We start from the raw sequence: 9,500 nt of genomic DNA, 5'->3' as shown, positions 1-9,500 counted from the left end.
CACTTTTCCCATAACACAGTGCAGTATAATGTGGACCTGAACAAACAGCCCGCTCTGCTAGTGTTGAGGAGAAATGTAAAAGCTTACAGCACCTGGTATTCCCAGGCGGTCTCCCATCCAAGTACTAACCAGGCCCGACCCTGCTTAGCTTCCGAGATCAGACTAGATCGGGCGTGCTCAGGGTGGTATGGCCGTAAGCGCGAGCAAAGCATGACAGTAGCTCTTTTAAGCTTGGCAAGCCTCGCTGTTGCATCTATTTAACTGAATGTGGCGTTTATAAAGGACTTAGAGCATTTTGGGACGTACACAGAAGGTGGCCATTTTGGCCTTAAACACAATATCCCCTTTTTTGTATTTCGCTCTCCCTTTAAACAAATAAATAGATAGAAGCCAAAATCATTACTTGTATTGTGTCACCGACCATAGGCATGAACTGTGAACAAAGCAAAAGCAGCATTGTGACTGAAAACAGAAATTTCTTGCAAGCAATAGCTTCTGTCTTAGAACGATGCAAATATAGAGTTAAGAAATAATTGAACAATCTAGGTGAAATGTCAAATACATAAAATACAAGTAATGAAAAACATAAGATATTAATTGCAGAAGATACATAATAAATCATATAATAACTGCATAGAATCAGAAAGAAAACACTTTTCCCATAACACGGTGCAGTATAATGTGGACCTGAACAAACAGCCCGCTCTGCTAGTGTTGAGGAGAAATGTAAAAGCTTACAGCACCTGGTATTCCCAGGCGGTCTCCCATCCAAGTACTAACCAGGCCCGACCCTGCTTAGCTTCCGAGATCAGACAAGATCGGGCGTGCTCAGGGTGGTATGGCCGTAAGCGAGAGGAAAGCATGACAGGAGCTCTTTTAAGCTTGGCAAGCCTCGCTGTTGCATCCATTTGCCTGAATGTGGCGTTTATAAAGGACTTACAGCAATTTGGGACGTACACAGAAGGTGGCCATTTTGGCCTTAAACACAATATCCCCTTTTTTGTATTTCGCTCTCCCTTTAAACAAATAAACAGATAGAAGCCAAAATCATTGCTTGTATTGTGTCACCGACCATAGGCATGAACTGTGAACAAAGCAAAAGCAGCACTGTGACTGAAAACAGAAAATTCTTGCAGCAATAGCGTCTGTCTTAAAACGATGCAATTATAGAGTTAACAAATAATTGAACAATCTAGGTGAAATGTCAAATACATAAAATACAAGTAATGAAAAACATAAGATATTAATTGCAGAAGATACATAATAAATCATATAATAACTGCATGCAATAAGATAGAAAACACTTTTCCCATAACACGGTGCAGTATATTGTGGACCTCAGCAAACAGCCCGCTCTGCTAGGTTTAAGGAGAAAAAAGCTTACAGCACCTGGTATTCCCAGGCGGTCGCCCATCCAAGTACTAACCAGGCCCGACCGTGCTTAGCTTCCGAGATCAGACGAGATCGGGCGTGCTCAGGGTGGTATGGCCGTAAGCGAGAGCAAAGCATGACAGGAGCTCTTTTAAGCTTGGCAAGCCTCGCTGTTGCATCTATTTGCCTGAATGTGGCGTTTATAAAGGACTTAGAGCATTTTGGGACGTACACAGAAGGTGGCCATTTTGGCCTTAAACACAATATCCCCTTTTTTGTATTTCGCTCTCCCTTTAAACAAATAAATAGATAGAAGCCAAAATTATTACTTGTATTGTGTCACCGACCATAGGCATGAACTGTGAACAAAGCAAAAGCAGCACTGTGACTGAAAACAGAAAATTTTTGCAAGCAATAGCGTCTGTCTTAGAACGATGCAATTATAAGGTTAACAAATAATTGAACAATCTAGGTGAAATGTCAAATACATAAAATACAAGTAATGAAAAACATACAGTAAGATATTAATTGCAGAAGATACATAATAAATCATATAATAACTGCATAGAATCAGAAAGAAAACACTTTTCCCATAACACGGTGCAGTATAATGTGGACCTGAACAGACAGCCCGCTCTGCTAGTGTTGAGGAGAAATGTAAAAGCTTACAGCACCTGGTATTCCCAGGCGGTCTCCCATCCAAGTACTAACCAGGCCCGACCCTGCTTAGCTTCCGAGATCAGACGAGATCGGGCGCGCTCAGGGTGGTATGGCCGTAAGCGAGAGCAAAGCATGACAGGAGCTCTTTTAAGCTTGGCAAGCCTCGCTGTTGCATCTATTTGCCTGAATGTGGCGTTTATAAAGGACTTAGAGCATTTTGGGACGTACACAGAAGGTGGCCATTTTGGCCTTAAACACAATATCCCCTTTTTTATATTTCGCTCTCCCTTTAAACAAATAAATAGATAGAAGCCAAAATCATTGCTTGTATTGTGTCACCGACCATAGGCATGAACTGTGAACAAAGCAAAAGCAGCACTGTGACTGAAAACAGAAAATTCTTGCAAGCAATAGTGTCTGTCTTAGAACGATGCAATTATAGACTTAACAAATAATTGAACAATCTAGGTGAAAGGTGTGGTGGAAATTTTCCATAAAGAAGTAGATGAGAGAGAGTTGTCCTTTTATGCGATTTATTGAAATAATAAAGAAAATAACAATAATGGGGAAAGCAAATAAAATGCATGGATGTTGATCGTGCACATCAACAAACCAAAAACCAGCTGGGGAGATCAGTGCACACACCACGAAGGTGTGATGCAAAGAGCCCACGATCCTAAAGTTGCTTCTGCCTTTTAGCTTCTCTGTCCGACTAAGGTGGAATGTCTTTCTAACCCAATCAAATTACATGCACCATCTCCTCCCTGTCGCAGTGTGTGTGAAGATTTTTACTTTCTCACACCTGCATCGCTGACGTCCAACTATCTGTGAGAAAGGAGCACCAAGTCTCAACAGACAGAGACACAACTCCCCGACCTTGGGTTTGGGAGCTAGAGTTGAGAGTCTATCAGGCAGAGACAACCATTGAACAATCTAGGTGAAATGTCAAATGCATACAGTAAGACAAAACATAAGATATTAATTGCAGAACATAAGTCATAACTCGTATAATAACTGCATAGAAATGCATAGAAATAAGGAAGAGACAATTTTTCCCATAACACTCCCCCCTTTTGATTACACATTAATCAAACCATAAAGGAATAAAAATTGTCAACATCACATTCTGTAATAATAAAAGATCCTTGCAAATGAAACAATAAGGGTATTAACTCATCAAGATTCAAAATACACCTTCACATAAAATGGAAGTAACTAAGGGACAAAAGGTTGGGAGCTGTTTTTGGTGGGTAGTTAAACAAGAATAACCTCTGTATTGGCATGTGAAGAAAATAAGCCAATACCATCGTCAAAGTCATTAAGTGAGTTAGAGTTGGGGTTTTTGAACATAGTGCATTGTGTCATTTGATACGAGAGTGTTGCTGAGGTCGCACGCATGATGAGACCTCTAACCAGTGGGATAATGCAAAAACCAAACAAGAGAATCACAGCCATCTCAATTATAAAGGAAACAGCTGTGGACATGAGAACAGATTTCCATTTTCCAGACATTTCGTCTAGCCAATTCCAAGAGGAAGAATCTATACCAGAGTTAGCTGAGATTCTGAAGGCCGTGTAGCGCCTTCGCCACAATACCATTAGAATCAGTGTTATTCAGGATGTAAGTACAATATGCCTCTCCGAACATAACACAAACGTCTCTTTTCTCTGCTAACAACGTGTCTACGGCCATTCAATAGTAATGTAATAAAGACAATTAATGTATGATAGCCATAGGTTTCCGGTGGGGTTCTGTTTCATATAATCTTAAGATAGATTTCATACTTTCGGATCTTTAATTGTACATTTGGGTCTAGAGCGAATAGGAGATTCAGGGATTTAACCAGAATGATGATGCATATTTCCGCTTCTGTTGTCTTTCATCTGTAGATGAAGGATAGAACTAATTGTAGCAGTGAATAAAGTGATTGTGAGCAAATTAAACACCAAATCAACTTCAGGATATTTAAACTCAGTGTTGTTGTTGTTGTGAATTTTCTCATTCAAAAGTAGTGTGTAAAGTTACATAGAAACATCATATGCTAAAGGCAATAATCCAAGTAACATAAAATGAAGTCTAACAAAGCATGTTTACAATTGATGTCTCGTAACAATCTGCTTCTTCCTGTTGAACAGTAGCGTTAGATTGTTTCCAACCTGTGTGTTGAAGTATTGACAGTTCGTTGGGGTTCTTCAGGTTGTGATCAGCTGATCACAGAGACACTTGGGGTTCGTTATCACCGCCAGGTTTCCTCCCAATGTCGTCTGAGTCACTGTCACTCCGTGATGTGAAGAGTCTACACGTCGTCCAGCGTCGGCAACTCAAGGCTGCTCGTGTGTGTGTTTTCTCAGGAGCGTGTGTGTAGATGTATGGTCTGATAGTGTGATTCACCGGCGCAGCTTCAGGCGGCGCTTGGCTCACACCTTTAGCTGAATGGTCAACGCAGCCTCGCCTCAGTGCGTGTGTGAGCACAGCGAGGGTCGTCCTTCTTAATTCTTTTCGTCAGTGGTGGCTTTCTCGTGTGGTGTAGATGTAGATGGAGGGTCGTCTGTTGGATCTGGGACCTTCCTGCAGTGGATGGAGTGGATCCAAGTCACCCTCACTGCGATCTTTCAGCCGTGTGGGTTGTCAGAAGGACCTGGAAGGGGCCTCGCCATCGTTTGGAGTCCCAATGCTTCCTCCTGAAGTCCTTAACGATCGCCAGTCCCCTCGTTGGATGGTGTAATGGTCCTGTCGCCTGTTTTCACCTGTTGGAAATCTGAATTGTGGGGAAAAGGTGTTTGGGCGGCACGGCTGCCATCAGGCCCATACCAGACTCCATGGCTACAGGTGGAACCATTCGTCAGCCAGAGTCTGAGTTCCTGTGAGGTACAAAATGTTTAAAGCACAGGGAGATGAGGAAGGAAAGGATAGAGAGAGTTGGAGAGGGAACAAGAGGAAACGAGGATCAGGAGAGGGAGGGGTTGTTGGGCAGCGACCTTCGCAGCAGCGTCTGCAGCTGCATGTCGGCAGAAACAAAGTCGTCACTGATGTTGGACAGTTACAAACAGCATTAGCTGTAGGCAGCAGGACAGCGTCCAGCAAAGCAGAACCTTATCATGATGTAAGATAGGTTTGCAATCAGACTTCAAAGCTTCCCATGCTTCCAAGGAGAACCAACGTGTGACAAGCATCTGTGGAGTCTGTAGATGGTAACAGTCTCTCCTTCTGCTAGTTTACCAGCTTCAGTCAATACGATCAACTCTGCAGCCTGAGCAGAGCAGTGTCTTTGCAAAGCGCCAGACTTCACGACGGACTCTTGATAGTAATTTTCAGCATGTTGAGCAAGGTGGTGTTGTATCTAAGCCATCTGGCTGTAGAAAGATGTGATCTATTCCAAAAGAATCAAAGACAGTATGAGGACAAAAGAACAGAAGTCGTACAACCTGATTTCTCATCCACTGTTTGAGTGAAAGGTCGCGTAGGGTCAGATCAGGAAGACCCAAAGTAGGAGCCGACTGAAGAGCAAGCTTGAGGTCAGTGAACGTTGTTCAGCCTCAGACGTCCACGTGAGACAAGAAGTGGACGATGAAGATGTCTGCATCAGAACCCTGAGTGGGGCCTCAGAGAAGGTAAAGTTAAGAATGAAGTTCCTACAATAAGAACAAAGACCTAGAAAAGACATCAGCTGTTTTTACGTGCACGGTTTAGGCAGGTTTCAAATTGCTTCAACTCTGTTGGGTGAGATGGATTTGCCATCAGCTGTAATTACAATGACCCAGAAAATAACCTTTGTCTGAACAAAGTGTAATTTAGACAGGCTCTCTTTGTGGCCTGTAGCATCCAATGTTTCAGTAGCTTAGTGGTGTCTGCAGTAACACCATCTATGGCTTCCTTTAAGAGGGTGTTGTTGTTCACATGGTCTGTGGTCAGATTTAGGTGTGATGACCACTGGTTCACATCCTCTGATTGAACCTACATCATGTCTGTGTGTGAGCCACAGGGAAACAGGGCTTCCTGTAAGGCTCTGTGTTTTGGCTCAGAGCGTCCTCTGAAAAATAAAAATAAAAACAAAAGCATGTAATGTGGGTAAATACGTCACATGGGGTCAGAAGTCGTTCACCAGTCTCCACCCCGTTGACATCTGATCACGAAAGGACCCACGTCCTGCATCTGTCTCCATCATGTTTTCACAGAGGGACGTGTGGAACTGTAGAATAAAAAATCAAAAATCTTTTTGTTCGTTAGGAAAAGAAATCGCAAGCGCAGACCTGTGTTCATCGCAAAAGAGGGAAGTTGAGGTCAGTTTGTGTGTTTGTGTGTGAAATCATAAACAAGCTGTGATGCAGCCTGTGTGAGGGCCTCAGTTACAGCCCCCCCTCAGCAGCCAATGATAAGAGCACAGCTGAGCTGAAGTTAACACCAACAAAAGAGGGATTATTTAGAATGTCTGTAGACGTGACCTGCACTCCGTCTGGAGTGGAAATCAATCAAATATCTAAACTACATGAGATCTCTTCCTAAAAATTTAACTGGGCACAAGTTTGAAAGCAAAGATGAATGTTAAGGTGTCTTGCTGTCAGATGTTGCACAAGACAGTGAAAGAATAAGTTTTTCTTTAATAGTCTGGTACGTACAGTAATTATTATTACTTCTCTCTAATAGTCGTCTTCCCTTTAATAGTCATTAATAGTCTGTTTCAGTCGGTCTCAGTCTTCCTACAGTCTGTTTTGTTTTTTCTACAGTCTTCTAGTCTGTCCAGACAAACCTATATTGTGCACAAATCTTTTTAGAAACATGAAGGATTTTATTACTGAATTTGTTGCAAGTTAAAATAGTTTGAACCCATCAGACTGTAAAGTCATGCAGCAGTTGTCATTTAGCTGTTTGTCATCATTTTAAAATCACTCTGTGGGATTTTTTTTTTTTGAGCAAAAAGCGATTCTTCATTGCGAGCAGATGAGCATGAACATGAATTTGAACGTGTATCAGCTGTAAGCGTGTTTCTTCATTGCGTGTATGAATGTGTGTGTGTGTTTGCGGTACCGTCTTGTACGTCACGTGAAAAGGAACCGTCACCTTCCTCCTTCCCCAACCATCAGTCGGATGTGAGCGCCAGCGGGTGAAGCCTTTCGATGGGACAGTTGTTCCTCGATGACAGACCTTTCCTGGATCCTCGCATGCAGCTCTTTTGGGCCGATCACGTCTGAAGCCTCTCCTGTTGTTTCAACCAGTGTCTGTGTTAGAGCACGTCTTCTCACTCTGCTGTTGCTCTGTCCTTGTTTTCCTTTGCTGATTGTCATAAGCAGGTGTCTGTCAGACACACACGCGTGTATGACACTTTCACGGCTTCAGAAGCTTCAGACACAGTCTTTTCCTGCTGGTGCAGGGTCTGTAGTAGCTGGTTCATCTGATGAGCCCAGAACGTGATGGCTGCAGACGTTGTGGGAGTCGCTGAGGCCTCCATGCTGTGGTCTGTGTCCTCCAGCTGCTGTGGTGTCAGAGCTTCCACCCTGTTCTGGTTGTTGGTCAGCGCTTCTTCTCCTTCGGTTCTTCTGCTGATGGTGGGAAAGGAGTCCAGATCCGGATTTACCCTCATCGCGCTCAGTTCTGCATTAGGACAAAGAGCAGAAACAATGGGAGCATTTGCTCTTAACATGATGTGTGTGTGGTGTGTGTGTGTGTGTGTGGCGAGTGCAAACAATTCTTCCCCAGAGTTGTTATCTCCTTTTTTCCTGTTACTCTCATCTTTTGTTTCTTTTAGGGCTTTAGTTTTGATAGTTTTGCTTTTTCAAGTATTTTCTTTTGTCTCTAATTTTTCTTTTAAGGTGCGTATGTCCTTACACAAAGCGATTCTCCTTTTGAACCCATAACCAGTTTCCCACTCATGGAAACATGAAACGCACTAATAACCATATTTACTTTTTACTTTTATAATTACTTTTAATTTTGTAATGCTGCAGTCTGGTGGTGGAGACTTAGATCGCCCCGAACCCATCTTTCAGAGTCCCGGCGGTTTCCTGCCTTAGATTTTTATGTGTTCCGGCCGGAACCTTTTTTCGAAATTTCTCTTCCACTGACGTCTCCGTAGAAAGGGAACCGCTCAGATCAGCAACAGGGTTCTCGGAAGTGGTCCCTCACCGTCAGGCCCCTCTAAGACCCGGGTCCCTCGTATCTCAAAAACACTTCCCCCTGCAAATGCGTTCCGTATTTCAGAAGCCGTCTTTTATTTCCTTGTCCACACCCTTTGGACTGCGCTCAGATCTGCACACTGGTCTGTATCCTCAGTACAGACAAAACAAGCTCGGTCCCACGAGCCAACCCTTAGCAACCACCGTCTCGACCACCAGGGCAGACTTTGACCTAATTAATTTTTACCCGAATAATAAATTTTTTAATTAAAAAAAATTGTTTGGTCCTAATTATTATATTTTAGATGTTTTCAGCCACATAGTCGTTTTAGAAATATTATTATCTCTTTTCCTAGTTATATTTTCTTTTTGTTTTTTCCCAAATTAAAAGGAATCTCTCTCACCGAGCCGAGCCAAATTAGGATTTGAGTTTGAATCTGAGTTCGTGGATCTCGTCAGAGGCGATTCAGACGGGTGAGCAGTCCTTCCAGCTCTGAATGTCTGTAGAGGTTTGGAGGCTGAGCGACCCTAGTCCTCAGGACTATCGTCCCTGGTCACACCGTCCAGACGACCTGCAGCGGGATCCTGCCGACAACGCCAATTTCTGTGGTGGAAATTTTCCATAAAGAAGTAGATGAGAGAGAGTTGTCCTTTTGTGCGATTTATTGAAATAATAAAGAAAATAACAATAATGGGGAAAGCAAATAAAATGCATGGATGTTGATCGTGCACATCAACAAACCAAAAACCAGCTGGGGAGATCAGTGCACACACCACGAAGGTGTGATGCAAAGAGCCCACGATCCTAAAGTTGCTTCTGCCTTTTAGCTTCTCTGTCCGACTAAGGTGGAATGTCTTTCTAACCCAATCAAATTACATGCACCATCTCCTCCCTGTCGCAGTGTGTGTGAAGATTTTTACTTTCTCACACCTGCATCGCTGACGTCCAACTATCTGTGAGAAAGGAGCACCAAGTCTCAACAGACAGAGACACAACTCCCCGACCTTGGGTTTGGGAGCTAGAGTTGAGAGTCTATCAGGCAGAGACAACCATTGAACAATCTAGGTGAAATGTCAAATGCATACAGTAAGACAAAACATAAGATATTAATTGCAGAACATAAGTCATAACTCGTATAATAACTGCATAGAAATGCATAGAAATAAGGAAGAGACAATTTTTCCCATAACAAAGGTCACATACATAAAATACAAGTAATGAAAAACATACAGTAAGATATTAATTGCAGAAGATACATAAATAATCATATAATAACTGCATAGAATCAGAAAGAAAACACTTTTCCCATAACACTGTGCAGTATAATGTGGACCTGAACAAACAGCCCGCTCTGCTA

At 42.7% G+C, this 9,500-nt stretch overlaps 1 long non-coding RNA gene and 4 other non-coding genes across 5 annotated transcripts; all 5 read right to left on the bottom strand.

Moving 5' to 3' along the window:
• Positions 1-80: 80 nt before the first annotated feature.
• LOC114851480 (5S ribosomal RNA) lies at positions 81-199 on the bottom strand. Its single transcript, XR_003785108.1, has one exon. It is a non-coding gene; the product is annotated as a 5S ribosomal RNA (ribosomal RNA).
• A 532-nt stretch (positions 200-731) lies between these two features.
• LOC114851469 (5S ribosomal RNA) lies at positions 732-850 on the bottom strand. The gene has a single exon (XR_003785097.1). It is a non-coding gene; the product is annotated as a 5S ribosomal RNA (ribosomal RNA).
• A 527-nt stretch (positions 851-1,377) lies between these two features.
• Positions 1,378-1,496, bottom strand: LOC114851472 (5S ribosomal RNA). The gene has a single exon (XR_003785100.1). It is a non-coding gene; the product is annotated as a 5S ribosomal RNA (ribosomal RNA).
• A 537-nt stretch (positions 1,497-2,033) lies between these two features.
• LOC114851539 (5S ribosomal RNA) lies at positions 2,034-2,152 on the bottom strand. Its single transcript, XR_003785160.1, has one exon. It is a non-coding gene; the product is annotated as a 5S ribosomal RNA (ribosomal RNA).
• Positions 2,153-2,933: 781 nt separating this feature from the next.
• LOC129603791 (uncharacterized) lies at positions 2,934-9,492 on the bottom strand. The gene is made up of 2 exons (XR_008694012.1): positions 4,189-9,492; positions 2,934-3,915 (listed from the first exon to the last, which is right to left on the bottom strand). It is a non-coding gene; the product is annotated as an uncharacterized LOC129603791 (long non-coding RNA).
• Between the last annotated feature and the right edge of the window lie 8 nt (positions 9,493-9,500).

This window comes from Betta splendens, chromosome 2, assembly GCF_900634795.4.
Source record: "Betta splendens chromosome 2, fBetSpl5.4, whole genome shotgun sequence".
Lineage (NCBI taxonomy): Eukaryota > Metazoa > Chordata > Actinopteri > Anabantiformes > Osphronemidae > Betta > Betta splendens.
The sequence above is the reverse complement of the archived record's forward strand: the minus strand, read 5'-3'. Positions and strand labels throughout refer to the sequence as shown.